This window comes from Rattus norvegicus, chromosome 1 (genome assembly GCF_021556685.1).
Source record: "Rattus norvegicus strain SHRSP/BbbUtx chromosome 1, alternate assembly SHRSP_T2T, whole genome shotgun sequence".
In the NCBI taxonomy this organism is placed as follows: Eukaryota; Metazoa; Chordata; class Mammalia; order Rodentia; family Muridae; genus Rattus; species Rattus norvegicus.
The window spans coordinates 161,466,884-161,483,873 of NC_141534.1; the positions used below are offsets into that span (position 1 = coordinate 161,466,884).

The 16,990-nt window shown below is 36.5% G+C and overlaps 1 pseudogene; it reads right to left on the bottom strand.

The window, feature by feature from the left end:
* Positions 1-15,660: 15,660 nt before the first annotated feature.
* Pdzd11-ps1 (PDZ domain containing 11, pseudogene 1) lies at positions 15,661-16,079 on the bottom strand (annotated as a pseudogene).
* Positions 16,080-16,990: the final 911 nt, after the last annotated feature.

Sequence of the window (16,990 nt, forward strand, 5' to 3'; positions counted from 1 at the left end):
TACTATATTCAGAACAGCCTTATTCATAATAGCCTGAAGCTGGAAAGAACCCAGATGTCCCTCAACAGAGGAAAGGATACAGAAAATGTGGTGCATTTACAAAATGGAGTATTACTTGGCTATTAACAATGATTTCATGAAATTCATAGGCAAATGGATAGAACTAGAAATTATCATCCTGAGTGAGATAACCCAGTCACAAGAAAACACACATGGTATGTACTCACTGACAAGTGGGTTTTAGACAAAAAGTTCAGAATACACATGATACAACTTAAAGAGCATATGAAGCTCAAGAAGAAGGAGCACAAAAGTGTGGATGTTTCAGTCTTTCTTAGAAGGGGAAACAAAATACTCACAGGATGTAGAAGGTGGGAGGGAATTTGGAGGAAGAGAGGAGAGGGACAGGAAAACATGGGAGCAAGGGCACCTATGGGAGGAGACAGGTATGATATTCAGAGTGTCAGGAAATTGAACAGATGTGAGTAGCAATGGGGGAGAGGGAACTATAGGTAGCCACCAACAAGTCCTCAGATTCCCGGAAAGCAAGAGGCTTCCAGGACCCAAAGGCATGCGATGAGATGAAGTGTCCATCAAAGGGGAGGGAGAACCTGCAGATACCATGTGCAGAGGTTAGGCAAAGCCCCTGATTGGAGGATGTAGCTACCCAATCATCTCCAATTTTTTTAATAAAATTTCTTTTTAGTGGCTATTTTATGCTTTTACATTTCAAATGTTATCTCCCTTTCCAGGTCCCCCTACACCCGGGAACCCGCCTCTCTTATCTCCCTCACCCTGTTTCTATGAGGGTGCTCCCTCTCCCACCCACGCATTCCCACCTTGCTGCCTGGTCATTCCCCTACACTGGGGCATCAAGCCTGCACAGGATTAAGGGCCTCTCCTCCTATTAAAGCCTGACAGTCCATCCTGTGCTACATATGCAACTGGAGCTATGGGTCCCTCCATGTGTACTCTTTGGTTGGCAGTTTAGTCCCTGGAAATTTTGGGCATTCTGATTGGTTGATACTGTTGTTCTTTCTATGGGATTGCAAACCCCTTCAATTCATTCAGTCCTTTCTCTAATTCCTTCATTGAGGTCCCTGTACTTACTACAATGGTTTGTTGCAAGCATCTACATCTGTATTTGTCATTTTCTGGCAGAGCCTCTCAGGAGACAGCTGTATCAGGCTCCTGTCAGCAAGCACCTCTTGGCATTCACAATAGTGTCTGGATTTGGTATCTGTATATGGGATGAATCCTCAGCTGGGGCAGTTTCTGGATGACCTTTTTTCAGTCTCTGATCCATACTTTGTCCCTGTATTTCCTTTAGGCAGGATCTATTCTGTGTTAAAAATTTAGAGATGAGAGGGTATCCCCATCCACCAAACTCTGGTCTTTCCTAACCTCTGGATCTGGTCTCTACAGGCTCTCCCTCTCTTTTGTTGGGCATTTCAGCTAACTTAATCCCTGTTGAGTCTTGGGAGCCTCTTGCATTCCTGGCATCTGGGTCTTGCTGGTGGCTACCCCTATTTCCTCATCCCCCATTGCTATACACCTCTGTTAAAATTCCTGGCCCTTTGTATATCATCCCTGTCTCCTGCCATACCCGATACTGCCCCTTCTTCCCTCCTCCTCTGTTCCTCCCAAGACCTGCCCTCTCTCTACCTCCCCTAAATATTTTGATACCCCTTCTAAAAAGGACTGAAGCATCCTAATTTTGGACTTCCTTCTTCTTAAGCTTCATATGATCTGTGAATTGTATCTTGGATATTCCAAACTTTTGGATTAACATCCTCTTATCAGTGAGTGCATACCATATGTGTTCTTTTGTGACTATATTCTGTCACTCAGGATGATATTATCTAGTTCCATCCATTTGCCTGTGAATTTCATGAAGTCATTATATAAATGTATCATATTTTCTGTACTCATTCCTCTATTGAGGGACATCTAGGTTCTTTCCAGCTACTAGCTATTATAAATAAGGGTGTTATGAACATAGTGGAGCATGTGTCCTTGTTATATATTGGAGAACATTTTGGTTATACGTTGAGGAGTGCTTTCTAAATTTTTAGCCAGAATTGCTCTTGTTTAAAGGTTATATGGGGACAGAGTATGGAGCAGAGACTGAACGAAACGCCATCCAGAGACTGCCCCACTTGGGGATCCATCCCATATACAGACACCAAACCCTGACACTATTGTGCATGCCAAATGGTGCTTGCTGATAGGAGTCTGATATAGCTGTCTCCTGAGAGGCTCTGCCAGAACATGACAAATACACATGTGGATGCTGGCAGCCAACCATTGTACTGAGCACTGTGACAACGGAGGAGGAGGAGAAAGGGCTGAATGAGCTGCAGTAGTTTGCATGACACCAGCTATACATGTACCAGAGGATGGCCTTATCTGACATCAGTGAGAGGAGAGGGCCTTAGTCCTGTGAAGGCTTAATGCCCCAGTGGAAGAGAATGCCTGGTGGGTGGGGACACACACTCATAGAAGCAGGGGGAGGGATTGGATAGGGGGTTTGCAGAGGGGAACAAGGAAATGAGATAACATTTGAAATGTAAATGAATAAAATATCCAATAAAACAATAGTAATAAAAAAGAAAAAAAGACAATCTCAACATCCTTAGTCATCAGGGAAATACAAATCAAAACAATCCTGAGATTCCACCTCGCACTAGTCAGAATGGCTAAGATCAAAATCTCAGGTGATAATAGATGGTGGGGAAGATGTGGAGAAAGAGGAACTTTCCTCCATTGTTGGTGGAATTGCAAGCTGGTAAAACCACTCATGGAAATCAGTATGGATGGTTTTCAGAAAATTGGACATTGCACTACCTGAGGGCCCAGCAATACCACTCCTGGGATTATACCCAAAAGATGTTCCAACATACAACAAAGGCACATGCTCCACTATGTTCATAGCCGCCTTATTTATAATAGCCAGAAGCTGCAAAGAACTCAGATTTCCTTTAACAAAGGAATGGATACAGAAAATGTGGTACATCTACACAATGGAGTATTACTCAGCTATCAAAAACAATGACTTCCTGAAATTAATAGGCAAATGGATGGGACTAGAAAATATCACCTTGAGTGAAGTAACTTAGTCACAAAAGAACACACATGGTATGTATTCACTGATAAATGCATATTAGCCAAAAACAAAAACAAACACAAAAATCAAAAAGACCCAAAAAACAAAATTTAGAATACCCGTATATAACTCACAGACCATATGAAAGCAAAGAAATAAAACCAAAGTGTGTATGCTTCAGTCCTTCTTAGAAGGGAGATTAAAATAATCACAGGATATAGAGATACAGAGGTATCTTGGAATATATTCTTAATTTGAATTATCATAAACAGTGCACATTAATCTCAGAAGTTTGAAATTCTGCAACATTCTGCAAAGTAAGTATGTTTGGATTGGGCATGTCAGTGGTAATATATTATATGCATTTGCATACATATACTCATATCATACACATGTAAAAGATTCTGTGACTACCTAAGCTATCAGAAATAAGTAGTGTCCAGAATTTGGAAGTATACTTTTTTGTTTCTCTGACAAGAAACTAGCACCTTATAAGATTAGTCGTAATGCTGCCAGGGTAGCTTTACCCAGGGTATCACTGGTTCCCAATGTAGACACAATAGAAACAGAATAGATTTGAATTACCAGAGGATATGATGATGAAGGCAGGGGTTTGTAATAACATCTGGACTGTGAGCTAGACGTACACATGGTGTCAGAAATTATAGACTTTGAAGCAAGGTTACTACCATCAGGCCAAAGAAGAAACTAGCGCTGCAAATATTTGCTTCAACTTCTTTACACTGAGACAGTCTTTGCATTTTTCATTCTTTAAACATGTGTATAGTACTTTGACACCAGCAATAGAAAGTAATATGGTTAATTATGATAGTGACAATTGCTACAAAGAACAGAATCTAGCCTGTTCTTCCTCTTTTTCCACTAAGTGAGTCTGACTGTGCTTCTTTGAGGAGCAGATGCCTTTGCACTGAATCTAATTTTCTGTCACGATTTTCAGACCTCTCTTTAGTAAAAAGTCTCCTTCTTTTTCCTATGCTGGTGATACTTTTCTTTTCATCAGTTCATTTCTATTACATATAAATATGTATTTCAGCTTCCCATCTTAAAATAAGAGGAACAATTTTTTAAGCCTCTGTCAGGTCTCACATTTTGTTCTACTACATATCCAAAGCCTGCAAGGAGCAGAATTCTTATGTGCCCTGTCATTTCCTCATGGTTTCGCTGGAGCCTGTTTCAAAGAAGCTTTCAAACCCTTGACTCCTTAGAAGTACCTGTTACCAAGGATGCCAATGACTCCTGTACAGAGTGCATAATCTTACCTTCTGTTTTATAAAATTGCTTCATGTATACACTAGATCAACTTTCTTTTCTTTAAGGTTTCCTGTTTCATTCTCTATTGGCTCACTTCCTGCACCATCCTGCACACACACACACACACACACACACACACACACCATCGGGACAATTTCTGATTCATTCTTTCCTTTAAGCCATGTTCTCCATGTAAATGATCCCCCCTTAGATTTCTTCCCAAAATATTTTCAAATAATATATTGATATTGTTGGTAGTAACATGTTATGACTGTATGTTAATGTCAGTTCAAAGTCTAGAACCTATTTGTGTACTTCTCTCATAAAACCCCCAAAAAAGGATTTACAGCAGGGATTTTTCTAATCTCATCCCCTAAACATCAGCATGAAACCCCATAGTATTCTTTGCTCACAAGCTTGACTTCATTATACTCACTGCTCATGTTTAAAACCTTTTCATCTGTTGTTTCATCTGTTTACTTTTCTAACCACACAAGAATGCCAGCTTTTGCTATTAGTTTCATCTTAAAAGTATATGCAAATTAAGACTACCTTTCCTAGTCTCTGTGTCCACATTGGCCCAGGCAATTGCTCCAAATATAAATAATACAAAAAGAAATGTTCTCCTCTCAGCCCAGGCTGCTTTGATTTCTAGACCAATGCCAATCCTTCTCTTGACGTAGCAAAGAGAAAAGTCTGTTAAAATCCCAAAGGGTCCATCTGGATAATCTCCTTTTAATAATAATTAGTGGTTTCCATCTTGGACTTTCCTAAGATCCTTTGTAGCTAAACACCTCCTTTTCCCAGACCAATTTTCAGCATTCTATCTTCCTTGTGGCTCAAATTTACATTCTGACAAAATATTGTTTAAAACAAATAAGAGTTGATAAATTCTCCGAAGTTTGGCCTATGAAAGTGACATCTACCTCTTGGTCAAAACTACCTATGTGTGCTACATTCCAGTAGCTGGGCTTTCTCTTCCAGTTAACTACTGTTGCTTCAGATTCACGTACACAGCCTGTCTCATAGCACTTTGTCAGTCAGGAAGAAAGTTTTAAATGATTATAGGAATTATTTAACAAATAATGATGAAGGGGAAGAGAAAAAGGGAAGGATGTAGTAAGAAAAGGAAGGCTATTTGTCAAACATCTAGGGTGGAGTGTCATGTCATTCAGAACTGAATGGAATGCTCAAATAGGAAAGGCACTTACTTCTAATGAAAGAAATGAATGAGTAATAGTGTTCACTGCTGGTTAGTGTGACCATATGAAATGTGACACTGTGGATACGTTTTAGAGATCCACACATTTTAATGTTAAACTGTTATAAACTTCAGGAAAAAAAGTAAGTCTTCTAACTCAAATCTCCTTCTAAGTCAAATCTCTTTGACTAAGCAAGGTTCAGTTCTTTTTATTTTTTTTCTTCATTTTTGATCTTACCTTGGTTTTGGTAGATAGTTTGCTAATAGATACTGTGAATTTCATTTTTATTATAATTCCCATTATTACATAGGTGAGCTAGGTACTCTATTTGTGGTAGTTGCACCTAACTTGCCTCTCCAGTGGGGGAAATGTTTGCTATTATTTTCAAGTGCTTCCTTCTAGTGGGTATGCATAATTTATCTTTGTTACCCCTCTGTGGCCACTGCCTGAGAAAAATACAAACAAGCCTTACTGTTTTTTGGAATAAAAATGGATTTAATTTAAATTATATGGTGAAATGCCCCTAAAATTGTTGCTTTTGAAAATGCACGTGGATATTTGGCATTTGGATACTCTATGTAAATGTAAGCTCTCAACAGAATTCCAGTTCAAAAATTATAGTTTTTTATTATAATTTATGGAAACTGTGTAAATATCTACAATATTATAGGCAATGTTTCCTAAATTACTCGTGAATTACTAATTGCCCTTTTCAGATACAATATATGAAATTAAGTTTTCACAAAGAAATACTAAAACCCCAAAGACCATTTGGTTAAAAGTAAATAAATTATTACACTATATATCTTACCAACAGAAGAGTGAATGATTTCTTTCTTTGACTTGTTACTTAACTAGATAAAACTCTCTTCTTTAGATGAAATTGGAAATTGCAAGGAAATAGCCTCAAATGGAAAACTAGCTTTAGATGTGTTCATCTTACAATGTATATCTCTAAAGAACTTTAATTTAGAGCTAGCCTACCTGTCTTCTGCCCTACCTTAGCCACAATAAGTGTAAGGCACTGGGAACAATGCTTAAATGTGCACAAAGCCTTAGTTGTCTCATCTCTAAAGCAATATACTCGTGGCTCTCTCAAGTCCTTTTTGATAAGCTTCACAAACTAGGTTTAAAATGCTAACTTCAAGGCTTACAATGTTTGAGAGATGACATTCTGTTCAGTGGTAATAGATAGCATCAGTGATGATTGTCTTAGTCAGGGTTTCTATCCCTGCACAGACATCATGACCGAGAAGCAGGTGGGGAGGGAAGGGTTTATTCAGCTCACACTTCCACATTGTTGTTCATCACCAAAGGCAGTCAGGACTGGAACTCAAGCAGGCCAGGAGGCAGGAGCTGATGCAGAGGCCATGGAGAGATGTTTCTTACTGGCTTGCTTCCCCTGGCTTGCCCAGCTTGCTTTGTTATAGAACCCAGGACTACCAGCCCAGGGACAGCACCACTCACAATGGACTGAGTCCTCCCACCTTGACCACTAGTTGAGTATATTGCATGTTTCGAACACAGACATAAAAGAAGTAATATGCTCTTAATATGAATCTTACACTGAAGGAAAGCAAATTACACACATATATATATATACATATATATATATATATATATATATCACATATACACAAATGTCATCAAGAAATGAGAGATTATTTTATCTGTGTTTCACAGATTTTCAGAGGTGACAATTAATAGTTAGTGAAGAAATCCAGAAATAAATAGGACAGATGGAAAGATAAAAACATTATTAAATCTAACGGTTTGGCATAACTAATCCACTTATGTCAAGATTTATAAATTTAACTGGAAAACATCCCCAAAATCACTTTATATATCAATCTACTAGTTTATGTCCAGGTTTCTTCCTCATATGAGCCTCATTTTAAATTTGATATGAAAAATTACTCATTATTAAGAAATCTAAAAGGGAAATGTCAATATGTGTTCACCTTGTGTACAAAATATCAATTACTGAAAATCATAGTGTTACTCAAATCATCAACAAAACAAAATATAAACCAAAAATGAGGTAGAAATATTTACGGCAAAGGTAGTTTCTTAAGTCAGTAATTAAAAAACAGACTTTTAAATAAACAAGATATTGCAATTAAAAGGATTTTCAGAAAAATAATTTGGATCAACCACTAATAATAGAGAAAGGAAAAACTATAAATCAAGAAAATTAAGTATCTAGAAATCATAGAAATTTTCAGAAAGAAAATGGAAAGCTAGCCACTTGTGTGATTTGGTAAAGTACTCTAAGAATTGTGTGAGAATTGTTAAATGCTAAAGATCATGGTGAAATGGCAAGACGCAAAGTTTCACATGTACTGTTTAAGAACACCGATCCAGGTGACACCATGTGACATTTGCTTTACCACTTACCCATAGGATTGTGACAAACCACTTCTCTGTGACCTTTCTCATGGAACCAAGAGATGATTGCTCAACTTTTGAATTAAATTATTTTTCAACAAATATTTACTCAGTTCCTATTTTGGGTCACTCTTATACACATTAAGATGCTTTAATGAACACAATTTGTCTACATTGCAATCTTTGACCTAACCTACCTAACCTTTCTCTGTGTAGCTTAGATTATGAAACTCATCACAATGGAATAGTCCAGTGTGTGTGTGTGTGTGTGTGTGTGTGTGTGTGTGTGTGTGTTCTCCTGAAGGAAATATCCCAAGCAGAAAATAATGTAAAAGGTAAATTTTGTTTATTTATACCCACTATCAAAATATTCTTTACAAATAATTCAAAAATTCCTTCAATCAATAACTTTCTAAAAAGCCATGATTAAAAAAAGGAAAGCAAAAGAAAAACAATGAAAACATTTTTTCCAAGAGGTGCTTGGTTAAAAAGAGTCTCATTATGGACCAATTCATATGTTGATCCCTGCTCCTCAGAACTTAATACACTAGGCATTCATTTCCATGAGAATTCTCTAGACTGCGGAGTTTATGAAAGTCATCTCTTCAGGTGACATGAGTAAAACACCTGGAAGACAGTTCATAGATAACAGGAATAAAATTGGTGTTTTAGACATACCTGTAAATACCAATGTTTTCAGAAAAAAATTGGTTAACACATTAAACTTTACTCAACCTCAGGTTCTTTCCTTAATTGAATCTGGGGCTGCAGAAGCAATGAGATGGAATTTTCAGAGCCATTAGAATATGCATTGGAAGAAAGAGATTAGAAAGTCTGACTCATATTCACTAGGATATAGAAAGGTACTTAAAGGAAATAGGAAGAAGAATCCTTGAATAAAAGTGATAGCCTGTCATTACTGAACTATAATGCTTACCTCTGTTCTGTTAGCCTCAGTCATTTTATCAGATGATGCACTAGTCTAAATATACAGAGTATATTGCTACCTGTGCATCTTTGTCTATATCACTTTTATTCCTCTATCTTTTCATGATTTCTTTCCCTTGGTGGTATCAGAAAAGTAGAGTAATCAGTATTTATATGTAAGATTATATATATATATATATATGTATATATATATGAAATAATCAGTTACATATAAAATATTCTAAATAGTCTAAATAATATTCTAATAGTTTAAAGTAATAGATTCTGAGGATTTTCTCATGAACACACTGCACGGTTGTGATACAGAGACCAATGCCCATGGTTTGCTCTATGTCGCCATGGGTTAGAAACCTTTTGCATACGCCACAGTAGCTTTCATTCTCCAGTATCAGAGTTCTAAGTTCCTTGGAAGTCTGAGAATGGCCTATTCCGAACTCTGCTTGACATGTTCATCTTTTCTTGTCTAGAGGTACAACTAGCTAAATCAGGCCTTTTTTTGTAATTGGATTTCCTAATTAGATACTGCAATTGGATTATGCAAAATGCTTCAATTTGATATCAGTGTTTTCTTGATTGTATAGTGGGAAAATTCCACTTAGTTTCATTATGTTATGCAGTTATGATGGTATATAATATTACCCTGGTAATGTGTAGAAAACTTAAGGTTGAATAAATAATATTGCATCATAACTTTAGGTATTGCTAAAATATTCATGAAGAATTGTATTTCATGAATTGCTATTTTGGGTCTATGTGTGTCTGTTTATGTTAGGTTTCTAAACACATTTGTGTATGAAGCCCTAATTGTGTATGATTGGGAACCAGAAGACTTGAGGTATCAAGATTTGTCACTTTCCTCCTTAGTCTATTGATACAAAGTCTATCACAGGACACTGGGCATAGAGATAGTCTGGTTGTCAACAAGACCCAGGGTTCTTCCTGTTTTCACCCTGAATAGTGCTGAGGATTGGGTTGGGGACCTAGACACTTGCTGGCATGCTTTCACAGCAAGTGCTTTTGTGCCCGGAGTCATTTTCCAGCCTCTCATAAATTAGTTTTAGTCATTTATTTCCAAACCATTTTTAATCACATAATGATACATTTTTTTCTACTGACAAAATCCATAGAGGTAACCATTATATACTAACAACATATTCATTGTCATCTTATACATTTAATGAGATTTCAATTTATCTTTATTTGGAACCTGTCACAATGGAGAAGTTATTAAGTTTAACTTCCATAAAATACTAAACTTATTGAATGTGATATGTGTTATTTACCTTCACAGTATTAATGACTAATTCATTAGATGGTTCAGAGTAGATGCTCATTAAACATTTTAGATATATTTACACTCTTTGATGAGTGTTTGGAGTTAATATTCTAAAGTGTTTTTAAGTAGTCATAAATTATTTTCACTCTTTTCTCATTTCCCAGTAGTTGCTTTTATATTCATATATAATCACATGCATTTAATTACCCTTCCTTTCTAATGAAGTCACACTTTCTCTTGTATCCAGTTTTTTATATTATCACACTCATGCTTCATATAGAAAGGTTAAACCCAAGGCCCTCAAGCCACTTTTCCTGAAACCCCAGTGCTAAGTGGCTTCTTGTTAATTTTGCTGATCTCATTAGCATCTGAAGCTGTTCTGTTGGCTCCCACACCCCCAGCAACTTTCATCTTGGCCCCTTTCCTTTTCTTAATTCCCTGTACACTTTCATACTTTCTGCTTCATTGCTGGTCTCTTGCTGTAAAGCTGGATTAGAGCAGTGAGCAGAAACCATACCATACACTGAATATTTTCCTTTCTTGAATTTTCATGCAAATTAAACACCACTCACATTTTTAATTAAGTCCTGCTCTCTGGACATGAGCAGAACATACCCAGTGTCTTTGCCAGATTGTAACATGACTGGCATTTTAACCCATTGAACAACTGAATCCTTGTTTGCCTCTTAAAACCTTGAGTGATGTCTTCTGGCCTGCATCTCTATTGAAATTCGGGACTTCTGAACTCATAATTGATGATCCATTAGGCTCTGTTTATAGTGTTCTAGGGAATTTACTGCATGAAACTCCAAACTCTTCTACGTTTCTTCTACAAAGTTGTTTAGAAAGCTGAAGTAGAATAAAATCACATTTGTCACAGCAATAACCACATTTCTTGTCTTAATTTTCTGTGTTGTTTCCTGTTGCTATAACCAAATATTCTACAAGAAGTACTTTATGGAAGACAACAGGTTATTTTGCCTCAATGTTTGAAGCATTTCATCCATGCTGATGGCAGAACATGAAGATTCCTCATATCACATACATAGTCAGGAAACTGAGGTAGATGAACATCTGTGCTTAGCATTTCCTTCTTAATCCAGAGCCCTAGACAAATGCAATGATGCTTCCTAGATTCTTCCCTTACTTAGCTCTGTCTTGGAAGAGCCTCACAGATGTAAACAATGAAGGTCCTTCTTAATGCCCTAGGTATCCTTTAATCTAATTAAGTTGTTGATGAAGATTAATCATCACAGGTGAAGGAGTGAAGAAATTTCTCTACAGAAGGTACCTGGGGAGAATGGGCCATGAGGATGATCGGGAAAGTTTTCTGATGAACTCAGTGGGACATGACTCATTCTGAAATACTGCATTTGAGTCTCTGTGCTACGCCTACTCCCTTTCTCCATGTGCCTGATGAGCACAGTTAATCTGAATCAAAAAACCTCAATTAGGTTTGGAAAGCTTGCAACGTATAAACTAATATTTAAATATCACTCTGATAAATATCATTAATTCCCTATAAATGAGACTGAAATATACCTTATTACAAAGTACCAGGAAGTCTCAGCTAAAATCATATGGTCAAAATTCTCCCCTCATATATTTGAGTATAGGTTAAGAATTAACTCAAAATGGAAATAACTTTCAGACAAAGCTCCATAAATGTCCTCTTCCAAAAGTTTGCTACAAAAATTTAAAGGATAAAGAATGCTTCAGATAACATATAATAATTATTTTTCAAAAGAAAATAGTAGCTAATGATATAAACCAAAAATATTACGTTTTTGAATTCTGAAAATAGAGTGGTGAGACTCCAGAGTGTCTAAAGTTCTATGTATGCCCTTGTTAGAGTGCTACCAGGCCACATCAATCAGTATTTATTTTACCCAATTGTCAACTTCTCATGCTGTAGAGGCTCAAAAGAAGCTACTACTCAATTTACTTGAAGTAAATGTATATTAAAAGTGAGATGATTTAACTAAAACATGTGAATGTGTTAATGGAAGAAATTTACACAAGTTGACAATGAACATTTTTCTCTAAGATTTATGGACGTTAAAAATGTACTGGGTACATAACAAAGAAACTTAAGTGTTAGCTTTGCAGGTTATTTCAATTAGTTAGTATAATAAATCATATGGGTCAAGTTTCAAAGATACTTGGTTATCGGAGATAGAAATCTTAGACCTACATAATCCCATTAGAGCACCATCACTGGTCAAAGGTTACAGTCACTTGCACTAAGCATGAAGCATAAGTGCTATATTTTGTTTTCTTGAGACAAATATGTCACAGGAATTAAAGTTTTAACACTGTGTGTAAGTCATATTGGCACGCTTATCTATGTGTTAGTCCAATTAAAATGGATCCATAAATATCCATAACCCAGGCCTACAACTGGAAGGCAGCACTTTCAAATTGGTTGGAGGCATCCTCTAATTTATCATCTACTTTGTATTTTATAAAAATATGAAGTCTTACTATTAAGTTTGTGTCTCTACAAGTGGCTAGGCACATATGGCTTAGCTCATACAAATGACACCAATGCCTATGTAGGTGCTGGCTACCCTAGCTTACACGTTACCACTGGAAATCTAAGAATGTTTTCTTAAATCTACTTTAAATTTCTGAAAACTGGATTTTTCAAAATTTTAAAAGTTGATTCTGTCGTGATTTTTAAATGCATCAATGTATCAAGTCTCTAAGCTGCAGCAAATATTTTAGTGCCTTTCAGTGTAGAGGTTTCTCATTTCCCTTTCAGGTCAGTAAATAAATTCTTCTCTTAATATTTCATAAATGTTGGGATTTAGTTAACAGAAACGCGATTACATTAGACTATTCTCTGCTTCTTGACATGGCCTTTAGTTTCTTCTTTACCACAGAAGATAGCACAGTTTTTAGGTCATATATTTTGTTGTAAACACTAAATTGTGGTTTACTTTAAATGATATCCTAGAAGTTTCTATGAGAAATTTGGAACTTTAAGAACATTAACTCTAAAACTCATAAAATTCTTACCCGAAAACTACATAAGAATGATCGGAAAGATGATGATAAATTAAACTATCTAAATTTTCAGTTGGCTTTCTTTTTTTCCTTAATGAAGGTCGATACATTTGTCTTATATACAAACACTCGGTTAACAAAAATAAAACAATTTATTGCATTTTTGTTGAGATGATTTTGCAATATAGTTCTAGCTAGCTTGGAACTCTACCTGTAGACCAGGCTGCTCTACAACCCACCGGATCCACCTGGCTCTCTCTCCGGGATGCTGAGATCAAAGGCCTGTGCTCTTGTATCTTGTATTTTTTTTAACTTGTTGCTTTTGGGTGATTTCTTTTCTATTCCTTTGTCTTTTGATTTGGTTACTATTTCATGTTTTATCTGTTTCCTTTGAGTTCAATATCTCAATTTTTCTCTCTTCTTGGCTTCCAGCAATTTTTGTGAAGGGTCAAGACACTCTTCTCTGTTATCTTCTGTCCTTTTGTCCTTCTGTCTTATTCTCTTTCTGTGTTTCTCTGTCCCTCTGAGTCTCTCTGTCTGTCTCTCTGTCTCTGTCTCTGTCTCTCTGTCTCTCTGTCTCTCTGTCTCTCTCTCTCTCTCTCTGTGTGTGTGTGTGTGTGTGTGTGTGTGTCTGTGTCTGTGTCTGTGTCTGTGTCTGTGTGTGTGTCCTGAGATGAGATAGGGTCTGTCTATTGATCTCAGACTTCCATTGAGCTGCCAACCCTCCTGGATCCATCTCCATAGCTATAAAATCTGGTGTTACAAATTTGAAATCTCATACTGGGGTATTGCTTGCCTTTTTTTACCTTTTGATTGAGAGGCTGTATGCCCACATTTGTACAATAGAATAAACTAGAAAAGTGGTTCCTAGTTTCTGGCATGCCATTACTGCACTGGGATATTTTCTATCAGACATCTAAGTATCTTCAAAATCTCTATATCTTAAACTTCAGGGGAAAAAATCTATTTTCTTCACTTGATACTGTTCAGAAGTAATGACTGGAAAACAGAGCGCTTTTACTAAGAGACAAATCACATGTTTCTAGTAACACAACAAAACTTCAAATCTGATTAATGCCTTAATCTGAAATCTAAAAGTGTATATAGTGAGGAAGTCTTTTGTTCTGTTAACAGAAGCTTACATGAAGGGCCAGCAAAGGAGAGAGATGTGATAGAATTTGGAAGCAATGCTAGATTAGCACATTCAATGGAGAAACTATGCAATAATCTTTTCTAAGTGAAACCACAGAGTAAGAGCATTGACGATGTTCCTGGTATGCCACCAGTTCCCAGGAACCACTTACTTTCTTACTACCATCTCCACCATTTTAGAGGTTTGTCATTTCCTTATCACCAGAAAAATGTGGCTCACTTAAGTGTTGTTTGGGTATTAGTATGTTATCCATAATGTTAAATGTTGACCAGTGTATTGTTATGGATCCTCAGGGTAGAGATAATTAAATGTATTTTCCAGGGCTGAGAATGTAGCTCAGTGTTAGAACTCCACTCAGTACTAAAATTACGGAACAAACAATTTAGAAAACAAATGTGGATTTATGCCTTAAATGTACCATAAATCTAAACATTTAGGGGAAGATATTTTGAGTGACTTACATTAGTGTACTATTAATATTTAGAATGTGTCATTTCAGCTAATATTCTCTGATACTTATTAAAAGTAGAAACCTACAATATTTGTTCATTAGCTAGGTGTGTTCTGAGGTCTTTAAATATACCACTGTATATTTAACTGTGGCAATGACATAAATAGTAAAAGCTACATTATGTTCATATTTTGTTTTAAATGAAAACTGAAGCTGATTATATTGCTTTCATCATCAGAAGTGAACTCTTTAGAGAATGTGATGTCTTTTTAAAAGAACCAAGTTGAAAGAAATGAATTTTACATTTTAGTACCAGCTGGTAGATCCTCTAGACTGAGTTGCATCAAATAAACAAATAAGCAATTAATAATTAATTAATTAATCATGACCTTCCTAAACTCTCACATGCTTCATTTAAAAAAATCAGTATTGTGTTTTTACTCGGGTGGGGGGTGGTGGGATGAGGAAGAAAAGACAAAAACAGTGTCTCCCAAAGAATCCCAAGTGTATGGGACTTCAAGTTATGTGTACAAGGCGTGGATGGCATAACCAGGCAAGTCAGAGAGAAGGTCCCCGAATTCTTTTCTTCTTCTACTTATTTCTACGAACAGGCTACAAAAATCTAGACATCGTTATCTTTCTCCTTTTTCAGAATGAAACTCACTTAGCAAACTAGGGAACTCCCAGTACAGTACAGTTTATATATAATACAGCCGGTCAGCTGTCTCCCCATTCTGTCCATCCACTAACCCAGGAGAGTGTGGAGAGAAGAATTTCCTGACCTCCCCACCTTTTTAGAAGTCAAGCCAGATTGCCCTGGCAGATTCCACATGGAGGGCAATGGGCTGTAAGCATTTAGTGCACAATATACTCTTTATAGCGATGACGATTGTAAGGCGAGACGTGCATATAAATGCTGTTTTCTTGGGCCGTCTTCGCAATTTCCACAGCTTTGCTGGGCTCGATTTTTTGGAAATACATATCATTCACAGCTAGATCTTGGTCCCCTTCTTGAAATCCTCCTCGATGTGTATCAGTTTGGAATCACTTTGGAGATAAAGATGCCTAGCTGGAAGGCATCCTTCTTGGTTGTTAAACACAACTGAGCACCAGGAAGCTTCTTTATTGTGACAATACAGGGCAGAAACTGGGTCAAATCATTGTACTCTGTGTGATACACTCTCTCCTGAGTAGGAATCCATCCATACTGGAGGATTTTCATAGGCAGACAGGAAAACCACTGGGTAGTTATCATAAGGAGTCCAACCGTCCATTTCAGGCAAAGCTGGGCAAATAGGCATCCCTCAAAGGCACCTCGGCTATCAGTCCTCACTCGCTTGATTTTGAGAGGAAAAGTTTGTAGGTTTTTTATATTATTTTATTTTCTATCTTAAACTGAGGACAGGTAAGGTAAGGAAATAGAATACAGTAGGAGGTAAAAATTGTAAGTATCAATTTTTGATACTGATTACACGTGTAAAATTATCTAAAACAAATTTAATTAATAAAAACACTTTAAAATTCTATCATCCACTTAGCCTCTTAATTTTTAATTTCAGACACAAGATGGCACTATTAGTAGTGATTTTAATTTAATCTGTAGATAACAATCAGAGAGATCTGTGTATATTCAAAGAAAGCATCTAGATATATAAATACCGAAAATGGCACATGAATGTACACACACACAGCCATAGTTGACTAATATTAACATCTGGAGGAATAGTCAAAAATTTAGTCAGCCAACTGTTTTCTTGACATCGACATGACAGATTGAGATTTTTTACAAATCATTTCCATGAGAAAATTTCCATGTCAGGCAGCTGTCAAGATATATTTGCAATAATGTATGGATGATAAAGATTGATAACAGAACGATTTCAGTCCAAATAGCATACCCTAAACAAGATATATCAACTTTATGGGAAGTGAAGAAAGGTGTTCAAATGTAGAAAGACACATAAGGGCATTCGCCACTAAATTACAAGGAATGCAGGCTGGCACAAAAGAAACTTTCTCACAGTAAAGAGACAAGTTTTAGAAAATTGAAAGCATAAGGCTCACAGCACACAAAGCTTGGTCTCTGAAACATTTATGCTGAAACTCCTCCTATCTTTTCTGCCATTTCTCAAACACTGTGCATACATAGAGTGAGAATCAAACATATTTGATGGCTAAGCCAATA